The following is a 13211-nucleotide window of genomic DNA, read 5'->3' on the forward strand; positions in this document are numbered from 1 at the left end:
GGAGCACCACGGCAGTCAGTGGTCTGGCACTGGGAACTGGAATCGTAGACTCGGCGGGCCGAAATGCTTCTGTTGTGCGGAGAGAACCTTCTGAGTCTCCATGGGTACGGACAGAGTACAACTCTCCTATGGGAGGCAGGTCATAGAAAGATGAGTCACAGATGTGGGGGGCAATAATATTTAACAATGATTATCTACAGAACCAATCACCTTGTCCCTAACTACAGTATTTGCCTTCACCCACGCCCTCTTGGTGACCATGCAAATGTTTATTCTTACATTGTCTAACGCTATGTCTAAGTGACCCCCAGGATGCACATCAGAGATGGAAGCAGCCAGCTGCATTCCTCAGCCCATGACTTTGGCAGGCATCCCCTGGAGGCCCAGACATAGGGGAACCCTGGCTGACTTTCAGGTGTCACAGATGTAGCCATGTCACCTTGTTCAGCCTGCTCGCTGCCTGTGAGATGCATTGCTGTGTGGAAGGGGGAATATGGGTGCTCCCAGGTCTTGGCATGGGCTCCAGCATTTCTTCTTCCCTCAGGGTGCCTGTGGGCCCCAAGGACACTCCATCGGATGGAGAGGCGGCTGGAGTGAGCTCCAGCAGTCTCTGCACCACCTCTTTCTGGCAGTCCAGGAGGCCCAACTGCATCTGCATCATGGTACCTGAGCCCTCAGTGATCAACCTCTAAGTCTGGGCAAAGCTCTGAAGCTCCTCCGCAATTGTCTGCTGTGATTGGGCCAAGCTCTGCAGCCTCTCCACAACTGCCAGTTGTGACTGAGCCGTTCACTCAAAGCCCACAGCCCTGGCCCTCTGCGTCTCCAGCACGCTCCAGAGGCCATCAGCTGTGGTCCTTTGAGATTCAGCCGTGCCTTGGACCCTACCACCCTTAGCAACCACTTCCTGCCCCAGGCTTTCCACATGCCATTTTGGCCTGGGTGTCATACAATGCTGACAACATCTCCTGCACCTGAAGGCTGCTTGACTCCACCAAACAACCTTGCAGTTGCTCGAACGTTACTGACACCCTCTGCTGCAATCCCGCTCTGCTTCTGCATTTCCAGTAACTTCTGGAGAACTGTTCCCAGCGGCTCAGCACCTGGCTGGGGTTATCAGTCTCCTTGTCTCCAGGAGATCTCCACCTGCCTGATCCCTCGGACATTTCTGCTTCCATCTGATGTGCATCAACAGCTGTGCGATGCTCACCAGATAATACCCAATAAGCTTCACCACTAACATGTCCTACTGAGATGACTGGATCTGCGCTGGTGGGTGGTGCTGGTGATGCCTGTGTCACCTGCTCAGTGTTCTCCTCAGAGGTTTTCTCCAAGATATCAGTGGGGGTTGCAGTAAGGGTGCCAACTCCTGAGGGCCCTGCCTCATTGGGTTCTGCTCCTGCAACATAAGCACATGGTTCAGTGCAAGGAGGGACAAAATATCTAGGTAGCTTGCAACTTACTTGGGAAAGGTTATGTGAGTAAAAGTTTTGTAGCTCCCTCACTTCTGTGGCGCATGCCAACCTGATTATTGGTCATGGCTCTCTCAGCTACCTCCCGAGAGCTCCATCACATGCTCCTCGAAGGGAGTCAGGAGACGTAGTTCACCACAGGTCTTCTCCTGCTCCCTTTGGTTATGTGCCACCTTATCCTGCACAGGCTTACTGAGGTGATTGGATTGAAAGCCTGATGGCTGAAAGATTGTAACGTGGGTTACCAGAGCGGTTTGGGACAATGCCAGATGGAAGGGAGGGCTGCACAATTGTGGGGTTCTGCAGGTTTTATGGGAGGAAGGGCCACAGTAAGGGATGGACACTCACCCTTGCTGCCAGAATGAAGTTGTTTATTCACTTGTGACGTTGACCGCCAGTCCCGTGTATCAATGCACAGGCACTGAATGCAGCAGCCACCACCTCCCAGCAGCATTGCTGACTCAAGTCCTAAGTCATCTGTCCTCTCAGAGGCTTAAGATGGCCGGCCACTCCCCATGGCATCTCGCAGCCATCTGAGCTTTCCCTCTGTAAACTGTGGGGCTGGTCTACATGCTGACAGCTTCTCGGCTTGACTGACTGTGGTTGCATTGTTAGTGTTTAAATGCAGCTCCCCAGGTTTAACAGCACATAGCTATGGACACTTGGGACAGTCATGCCCCTGGAGCCTCCATGATGGTGTGTTCCATGTGATGGCTCTTTCAGTTCATTAACTATCAAAAAATCACCATGCCTAGCCTGCCTGAGAAACTGGCATGGAACACTCCATCATTCTTGCAGTTTTGACACTTAGAAACAAGAAACCTTTTAGGAAAGTTCCATCCCTTATGTCTTCACAAGGGAGGTGGAGGGGGTACAATGTTGTGGTTAAGGAGAATGAGTTTGAAGTATTGAAAGGAACAAAGCTGGTGAAAGAGGAACTATTAACTAGTTATAGTTTCTTTGAAAGTAAATAAATCACCAGGTCTGGATGAAACATTTTCCAGAATGCTATGGGAAACAACATCTTTCCAAATCGCTCTGGTTACAGATGTCAGGTTTAAAATACTACTAAAGTTGTCATGTTGTTTAAAAAGGAGAAAAGAACAAACCAAGTAACTAAAAAGTATTGAGGCTAATCTCGACGGTGGGCAGATAGTTGGAGCATATTCTAAACGATAGTGGCAAGCAATATTTCCTTGTAGTGAGTGCACAGCAGAACTGTCATGCAGCAAGCTGGAGATTTTTCCACAGGTTGCACGCAAACCAGACTCTTCGCGTTATTGCATAAAAGGAAATTAAAAGATTATATGCCTTTAAAGAAATGTCCAGGCCCAACAAAAGTAAACAGGCATACTTGCTATAAATTGTGTTAACGGTCTTGAAGCTTTCAGAGAGAGATTTTGCGGAGAGAGAGTCCAAGTCTCAGAAACAGCCTGTGCATGTTTCTAACTTCAGCAGAACTACAATTGCAACTCATGCCTGGGTTTGCTAATTGTATTTATTTGAAAGTGGTTTGATCGATGCATGAATGGGGCAGTCGGAACTGGAACATTCATAAGCTAGAAAGTAAAGTTGCTTCCTTTCATATTAAAATATCAATCAACTGTTAATTGTTAAGCTGCTTCATTAGAGTTATATTTAAACTGTGATTACATAAAGTTTGTTTTACTGTAAAAGATCCTTATTTTACTTTGTCAGTCAAATCATTATTGGAAAGAAATATCCTATTTATGCCAAAAAAAGTCTAGATCTATAACTGCAACAGCTTCTTTCTCTCTGTTTCTTTCTCCCAGTGCACATTCATCACATTATCACATGACCCCAATCAACTTCCCAAGGAGAATTTTGTGTTAATTAGGTCTATCGAAGTAACAAATTCCTACCTGAAGTAAGTAATTCACAACCCATGCTTTCCAGGCACACCTGTAGAATAAAGCTGAAATTTTAAATATTCCACAGAAACATAAAAAAGCCAACACATACATCTGTGGCAAGAGTCTACTATTATTGCAACGGTAACAACATGCAAAGTCTTTCCTTGACAGCACCACTGCATGGGCAGCTATTATCAACTAGAAGGACAAGGTCGATAGGTGCATGGAAAACTAACATTTCCAAGCATCCCTCCAAATCACACACCAAGCTGACTTGGAAATTACGGACTCATACAATAATACATCAAGCATGCACTGACTCTTTGGAACAGTAATTCAGTCTGCTTATTTGCCATAGTCCCCCAATTCTTTTTCTCTTTCAAGTATTTATTCAATTCTTTGTGAAGGCAAATACAAAAGCAAAATACTGCAAATGCTGGAAATCTGAAATACAAACAAAAAAAAGCAAGAAATATTCAGCAAGTATGGTAGCACCTATGGAGTGAAAAACACAGCTACTGTTTCAGGTCTGTGACCTTTCATCAGAAATAGAAAACATTGGAAATTTAACAGGTTTTTGAGCAAATGAAAGGGGGAGGATGGAAAGAAGAATAAAACTGAAGGTCTATGATAGGGTGGGGGGCAAACAAAGTTGTAATAAGAACATAAAAACATAAGTACACAGAAAACAGGTGCAGGAGTGCACCACATAACCTGCTCTGCCATTCAATACAACCATGGCTGTTCACATTCCTGTTCACTTGTCATAATCCCTGATTCCCTAAAAATCAAAGGTTTGTCTCACTTAGCCTTAAATCTACTGTAGAATGAAGCATCCATAACTTGCTGTGGAAGAGAATATTAAAGATATATGACCCTTTGTTAAAGTAATTTCTCTCATTTCAGTCTTTACAGGCTGGCCCTTTATCCTGAGATTGCCCAGAAGCAGAAACAATCTCTCTGCAAGGCAAGTCCAATTAAACCAAGCCCAATCCAGCATTTGAATGAAAAGTAATAGGCTGTGTGGGGCCATTATCCAAAACAAAAACCAGCCATCAATACCTAGTCACCATAATGGACTTTGCCACTTGATTACCTGAGGCCATTTACCTCCGAATAGTGACAGCCAAAGCCATAATCAAAGAGCTGGCCAGGTTCTTTACCCTGTACAGCTTGCTGAGAGATATTGATTCAAATCAAAACAACTTCAGTCTCAAGTGCTTTGACAGGTTGGACGTAATTTGGGAATAATCCAGCTAAAGTCCTTGGTGTATCACGCTGTCCCAAGAGGCCTCAGAGGAGTATCACCAGGTCCTGAAAACCAGTTTTCTACCAGGGACACACCAAATGAATCTACTGACTTCAGCCCCTTTGAATGAATTTGCGTACAAGTTCTGGAGAATGGAGGACACCTTCACGTTGGAATATGTTTCACCCTTCTAGGCTCTTCAACGTCTGTGCATCGGCCAAAGAGAATTTAAAAGCTTCCCTGTAGACCATGACACGCAGGCAGACATGAATACGCAGGCTAGACACTCGAACCAGGAGACCAAGTCCTAGTGATGAAATGAAAACAGAAAATGCTGTGGAGACAGAGACAGTTTTTTCACGCTTCAAGCCTGCTACTGTTCTACCAAGTTAAAGAGATGGGGTGGAGTAGGTGGGCCAAAGTAGAAGGCAAAGTATAGGTGGGAGCTAGGAGAGATTTGACAAAGATATAGAGGCACAAGACTCAAAAACATCTTCTTCCTTGCTGCCATCACTTTTGAATGGACCTACCTTATATTAAGTCGGTTTTCTCTACACCCTAGCTGTGACTGTAACACTACACTCTGCACAATTTCCTTTCCTTCTCCACTATGTATTCTATGAACTCTATGATTAGTCTGTACAGTGCACAAGAAACAGTACTTTTCACTATCTACCAATAAATGTGACAAGATTTAATCAAATCAAATCCTTTGCTCCTGATTCACGATAAGGCCTCCTGTACAGAATTGGCATGAAATTATTATGGAATGTATCCTAATTGAGTTCCTAGTCTGTATACTCCTTTCCAAATCAGATGCATTCCCTGAAGTATGGGGTCCCTACCTCAAATATACAGGTACCACAACATTTAATTATTTCTACAAGGTTTTCCATAGGCTATGCAGCACTGCCTGTAATATATGTACAGGATATACATCACTTTGTCATGTTTCCATGGCTTTAACCTCTTTTTCCCCACCTGTCCGCTCTATTTTGTTGTTTATGTGGAAGTGTCGGATATACTGATAATACTGAATATATTGAAAATACTGTAAAGTTTGTTAGTCACAAGTAAGACTTGCATTAACGCTGCAATGAAGTTACTGTGAAATTCCCTGAGTTGCCACACTGGTGCCCGTTTGAGTCAATGCACCTAACCAGCATGTCTTGAATCAACTGCATTGGTTTTTTTCTCCTGTCTTTTTCTATATTTATATATGGAGATTTTAATTACAAAGCTGTATACTATACCAGTTTCAACAGCATGTTGTATTTGCTGTTGCATGATGCAAAATGCAAATGCTCCAATAAAAATATATATTTTTAAAATCTGCATCAAGTCTACGCATCCTTGAACCTTTTTTCTTTGCATGATTCTTGCCATTGCTTGCCAAGCAGATCAAGTCTCCACGTACCAACCTCATCTCACTGCGACAGTATCAACTGCAACAAAATTCTACAAAATCCTATTTGAACTAGCTGCACTGTAGCTCCTGTGAAGGAAGCCCCACTGGACTCTGACTTTCTGGCAAACATATCAGCTAATACTGCAACCGTGGTTCCTTGTCTTTCAAGCTATTCATAGTTGTAAAAACTCCTCTTGCCTATCTTTTTATTGTGTGGTGCTATGTGGGTGTCTGAGTTCGCATATGTGAATAAACTATATTCACTATAGGATGGTGAGAAAATGAAGTTCAGTTTTGCCTCCCCTTCCATTATTTTATTGCTGATCAAGAGTAGACTGATGGATAGCACATTCAGTGAGGTGGTTACACTGCACCATTAGGAGCATAGTGGCAAAAATATGCAAGTTTGGAGATAATACATTTAGTTCCCTCTTCTAAATCATTAATACATAGTGTGAACAGTTGGGGTTCTAGCACAGATCCTCACTAGTCGCGAGGTAAAAAGGAAAAGGTGGTAGGGTAGTACTCTTAATAAGAGACGAAATCAGTACATTAGTAAGAGAGAATCTTAGATCGAATGATCAAGATGTAGAATCCATTTGGGTGCAGCGAAGAAACAGTAAGAGGCAGCAAACATTTGTGGGTGTTGTTTATAGACCACCATATCGCATGTTGGAAATTGCTGATGTTGTGCTTGGTTGAAGGAATGTGCTTGCTGCATTTTATAGATGACAAGGAAGAAGGTCACCTCTAATCTGGAAAAGACCCCCTGCCCTGTTCGATCAAAGGATCCTAAGAATGGACCCATGCTGATAAAGGAAGATAAGGCCTAATACGATAATGTACACCATGAGTTCAGATCCAGATGTTGAACATTACAGACACAGCATTATTACTCTGATACACGGGAAAAAAAGACTGAGTGCTACATACTGCCTTTTTCAGACAGATTGAAGAAACCAAATTGGGAGACCAAAGGACCTACAGTAAATTCAAGAGCAGGCAACATAGGAGGAGCTTGCACTTAAACGAGCAGGAGGCAAATTTTATGAGAAAGTGAGGTCGAACACAACTGGTTGCCAACTCAAGAGATTAGTGTTCAACGAACACTGACTGTATTGTAAAAGAAGATATGTTCCTTGGAAATGATACGAGTTACACCAGTGCTCACTGATTCTACCCCACCAAAACGAGGTCTATAGGATACAGAACATAGAATGCATAAGGAGAGAGTCTATTCTGTGATGTGGCGGCCATATGAAATAGCCAACAACATTTGCTGCCCCTTATTGTTTCTTAGCTCCACTTAAACCGATTCTACAACTTGATCATTCAATCTAAGGTCGTGTCTTACTAACATACTTATCTTGACCCTTATTACAAGTGCTGGGTACCACAATACATGCTTATTTGCAGTCGGGGCCAAATTGGAAGGGTGTAGCTTTGGTGGCTACACAACAATGTGTCCTCATCCGATCAGAGGCAAAATGGTGAACAGGGAAATGGCAGAGACACAAAACAGTTACTCTGCATCTGTCTTCATGGAAGAAAATACAGAAAATCTCCCAGAAATACTAGACGACCAAGGGACTTGTGAAAAATGAAAGACTGAAGAGAAAATTATATTAGTAAAGATGTGTACTGACAAAGTTAAATGGATTGAAGGTTGATAAATCCCCCTGATTGTATCTTTATCTCAGTGTTCAAGGAGGTTATGGAAGAGATAACGTGTATGCATTGGTGGTTATCTTTCAAAATTCTTGATTCTATAAAGGTTACTGCAGACTAGAAAATCGTAAACATAACTCCACTAGTTAAAGGTGGAAGAGGGAGTATGGAGAATGTCAGGCCTGTTAGTTTGACATCAGAATTAGGGAAAATATTAGAATCTATGATAAAAGTTGTGATAATTGGACATTTAGAAAAGAATGGCAAAATTGGTCAGCGTGAGCATGGATTTATGAAAGGGAAATCATGTTTGATAAACTTGTTAGACTTTTTTGAGAATATAACTTATAGCATTGATAAAGGTGAGTCAATGGCTGTGGTGGATATGAATCTCCAGAAGGCTTTCAATACAGGAAATTAGTAAATAAAATCATAGGATTGGGAGGAAATATTGATTGAGAACTGATTAACAAACAGAAAGCAGAGTCGGAATAAATGGGTCACTCTCAGGATGGCAGACTGTGACTTGTAGGGTAAATTTAAGTTAAAGTTTATTTATTAGTCACTTGTAGGCTTACATTAACACTGCAATGAAGTTACTGTGAAAATCCCCTAGTCATCAACTCCAGCACAGAGGGAGAATTTAGCATAGCCAATTCACCTGACCTGCACATCTTTGGGCTGTGGATGGAAACCAGAGCATCCAGAGGAAAATCCTGCAGACATAGGGAGAAAGTTGAAATTCTACACAGACAGTGGCCCAGGCCAGGAATTGAACCCAGGTCCCTGACGCTGTGAAGCAGCAGTGCTAGCCACTGCGCTAGGTCCACATCTGTTCACATCTATATAAATGATTTGAATATGTGAATCAAATGTCATCTTTCCAAATTTGCTGATGACACCAAACTGGTGAGGAGGATGCAAGGGGGCTTTAAGAGAACATGGACAGGATAGATGAGTTGACGAGAACATGACAGGCAAAATATCATGTGCAAAAGTGTGAAGTTATGCATTTTGATATAAAAAATAGAAAGACAGAATACTTCTTAAATGGAGAGAGATTGGGAAGTGCAGGTATCCAAAGAGACCTTGGTGCCCTTTTTCGTGAGTCATGAAAAGATATCATGCAGATGCAGCACGCAATTAGGAAGGCAAGTTCTATGTTGACCTTCATTATAAAGGGATTTGAGTACAGCATTAAAAAAGTGTCTTGTCGCAGTTGTGTTGAGCCTTGCTGAGACTTCATTTGGAGTATGGTGTACAGTTTTGATTCCCTTATCTAAGAAAGGAAATAGAAGGAATGCAACGGAGGTTCACCAGGTAAATTATTGGAATGGCAGAATTGTCTTGTGAGCAGAGATTGTAGAGACTGGATTGATATTTCCTCGAGGTTTGAAGAATGAGGGATGACCTCAGTGAAACTTACTAAATCCTGACAGGGCGGACTTGGATATGATGCTTCCCCTAGCTGGTGAGTCCACAACCAGATGGTAATCTCCAGATAAGAGGCAGGCCATTTAAGTTCAAGATGGTGAGTTATTAATTCACCCTGAGGGTGGTGAATCTTTGACATTCTGTATCCAGAAGATTGTGGAAGCTCAATGACAGAATTTGTTTAAAGCAAAAAGTGATAGATTTCGAGAGACTAAGATATCTTGGAATCTCGAGACAGTGCAGAAAAGTGGTGTTGAGAAAGATGACCACCATGATTTCAGAGAGGCAACGACCTTGTGGTATTATCACTATTATTAATCCAGAAACTCAGATAATATTTTGGGAACCAGGGTTCGAATCCCGCCATGGCAGATGATGGAATTTGAATTCAGTAAAGAAAATCCGGAATTAAGAATCTACTGATGATCATGAAACCATTGTCAACTATTGGAAAAACCCATTTGCTTCACTAATATCCTTTAAGGAAGGAAATCTGGTGTCCTTAGCTGGACTGTCCAACATGGCCACTAGAGTCACTGCAATGTGGTTCATTCAACTGCCCTCAAAGGGATGGACAATGGTCAGCCAGCAATGCCCATGTCCCATGAATGAATATTAAAAAAATTTAATTGAACGGCTGAGTAGGTTCAATGGGCTGAATGCCTTAATCTACAATCTGCCTCTGTTCTTCTCCTGCTGCAGCAATTCTCTTTCGCAATACAAATCCGAGGGGTCCCATCTTCCACCCAAACTATTTGCATTAATTCCATGCTGAATATCTTTCAGCAAGTATGTCTGGACAGTCTTGGACCTGCTTTTCCTCAAAATTGATGAGTCAGGAGACATTCACACATCAGGCAAGGTCAGTGGAAGACTAGGAAATAAAGGGAAGAAAAAAAATATATAGCACCTGAGTAGTTAAGTACTGTCAATTTATAGCCAGTGTTGTTGCTTGGGCAAATGAGTCATGTTGCACACATGAAGTCCCTCACTGGCACAGTGGTTAGCACTTCTGCCTCACAGCGCCAAGGACCCGGGTTCAATTCCTGGCTTGGATCACTATCTGTGCGAAGTTCTGCGTAGGTTTACATAAGAACATAGGAAATAGGAGCAGAAGTAGGCCTTCGAGCCTGCCCTGCCATTCAATAAGATTATGGCTGATCTGAAGTGGACAAGTTCCACTTTCCTGCTTTTTCCCCATAACCCTTAAATTTCCCTGTCTATCAGAAACCTATCTACCCGTGACTTAAATATATTTAGTGAGATAGCCTCCACCACTTCAATGGGCAGAGAATTCCAGAGATTCACCACCCTTTGAGTGAAGAAGTTCCTCCTCAACTCTGATTGAAACTGCGCCCCCCCTTATCTTGAGGCTGTGTCCTCTAGTCCTGCTATCCTTTCTAAGCAGGAAGAATCTCTCCACCTCTACCCTATCCATCCCCTTCATTATCTTATACGTCTCTATGAGATCCCCCCTCAGCCTTCTAAACTCCCAACGAGTACAGACCTAGTCTATTTAGTCTCTCTTCATAGGCCAACCCCCTCACCTCCGGTATCTAGTGAACCTCCTCTGCACTCCCTCCAAGGCCAATATATCCTTCCGCAAGTGCGGCGACCAAAACTGCACACAGTACTCCAGCTGCGGCCTCACCAGTACCCTGTAAGGTTGCAGCAAGACCTCCCTACTTTTATATTCTATCCCCCTCGCTACGAAGGCCAACATTCCATTCGCCTTCTTGATCTCCTGCTGCACCTGCAGACTGGGTTTTTGCGACTCGTGCACAAGGACCCCCAGGTCCCTCTGCACTGTAGCATGCTGCAGCTTTTCACATTTTAATTCATAATCCCTCCTACTATTATTTCTGCCAAAGTGGATAACCTCACACTTGCTAACATTATACTCCATCTGCCAGGTCCTCACCCACTCGCTCAACCTATCCAGATCTCTCTGCAGACTTTCCACACCCTCCACGCAATTTACTTTTCCACTCATCTTCGTGTTGTATTTGCTTTTCCACTCATCTTCCTGTTATTCTTCGGAGGTTTCCTCTGGGTGCTCCGGTTTCCTCCAAAAGACGTGCTGGTTAGGTGCACTGGCCATGCTAAATTTTCTTCCAATGTACCTGAACAGGTGCTGGAGTGTGCCAAGTAACTTCACTGCAGTGTTCATGCCTACTTGTGACACTAATAAGTAAACTTTAAAGCTTAAACAAATGGAAAATATAGTGACAAATGAACATTTTTGATGTTTTTTAATTCAAAGGATCTTCAGCCTAGACCATGAGGAGAACACTTAGTTGTTTACAGAGTATGCTGGGCAGGCAGGCGAGCCTTTCACTCAACAACTCAACCCAAAGCAAAGAGGCATTGCCAACCAAGCATGTATGGCACAATCCCACAGCACCAAAATTAGCAGCGGTGGAGGAAGGGGGACAATTCAGTGCATTGAGCCTGCACCGACAGCAACGCCACCCAGGTCCTCTCCCCATAACCCCACATACTTACCCTGCAAATCTCTCTGACACGAAGAGGGAAATTTACCATGGCCAATCCAGCCAACTGGCTCATTTTGAGTGTGGGAGAAAACCAGGGCACCCAGAGCAAACACACACAGACAAAGGAAGAATGTCTGTGTGGAGTCTGCAGAGTCACCCAAACCAGGAATTGAACCCAGGTCCCTGGTGTCACCATGCCGACCCAAGTTTGTCCCTTAACAAGCAGACATATTTCAATGAATAAAGCATCTGCTCATTGTAAATATTTTTCTGGTAACCAAACTGCTTGCAAGGAAAATCCAGAATCATAAGCCCCTGATTGCCATAGGGGCAGGGACTCATTCATCTGGTGGCAGACCCTGTGGCTGTATTTCATAAAACATTGATTTCTTCCTCCTCTGCCAGAGTGTGGATAATGCGGTTGGCATTTGTCCAATTTAATGATCGAGCAGAGACCACATTTTCATGGAGGAGCCACATTCACATGATTGTCCATCAGTACTGGGGAAGTAAACTGATGGGATAGAATCATGATGCTTTGTTGTTACTTTCCATGGATCAGAGTAACACAAACTTCAGTCGAAGGATTATTACTAATCTGATGCCTTGGGCAAATGTTATCACTTATTCAACAGTAAACACATCTGAATGCAAATGTGGAGTCGCAGGCTATAGTGCAGAAGACTAGCAAGGAATGGCAATACTGGAATGAAATTTTATCAGTTGTCTGCAGAACTTCTCAATGGTGAAATCTTCGGTTTCTCCAACCTCACAGCAAAGGGGTGTTAATTGAAAATGTTGCATCCTTATGAGACACAATTACAAGACTGCCACCAGATGAATGAGCTCATCTGGCTCTATGGCAGCCAGGGACTTGTGATTCTGGGTTTTCCTTGCAAGTAGTTTGGATACCAGAAAATTATCTGCAATGAGGAGGTTCTTTAGTCATTGAAATATGTCTGTCCAGGAAATGCCTTTGAAGCAAACTTCTCTTTGTCGAAAAAGATTGATGTGAATGGAGAAGACAAGAATCCAATTTTCACTTTTCTGCGGTGATGTTACCTGAGGCTTATGATGACCCTGATATCTTAAAGGGTGATCCAAGTTCATAGACTGGAAGTCAGTCTGTCTTGACTTTGATTTGATTCATTATTGTCACATGTATTAGTTTACAATGAAAAGTATTGTTTCTTGTGCACTATACACACAAAGCATAGACACAGAAAGGAGAGAGGGCAGAATGTTACAGTCATAGGTAGGGTAGAGAGAAGATGAACCTAGTGGAAGGTAGGTCCATTCAAAAGTCTGATGGCAGCAGGAAAGAAGCTGTTTTTGAGTCAGTTGGCACAAGACTTCAGACTTTTGTACCTTTTTCCCAACAGAAGAAGGTGGAAGAGAGCATGTCCAGGGTGCATGAGATCCTTGATTATGCTGGCTGCTTTTTCAAAACAGCGGGAAGTGTCAATGGATGGGAGACTGTTTTGAGTGATGGACTGGGCTTCAATTACAATCCTTTGTAGTTTCCTGCAGTCTTGGACAGAGCAGGAGCCATACCATGCAATGATACAGCCAGAAAGAATGCTTTCTTTGGCTCATCTATAAAATTTGGCGAGT

Source organism: Carcharhinus amblyrhynchos, chromosome 34 (assembly GCF_965287045.1).
Source record: "Carcharhinus amblyrhynchos chromosome 34, sCarAmb.v2.hapA, whole genome shotgun sequence".
Lineage (NCBI taxonomy): Eukaryota > Metazoa > Chordata > Chondrichthyes > Carcharhiniformes > Carcharhinidae > Carcharhinus > Carcharhinus amblyrhynchos.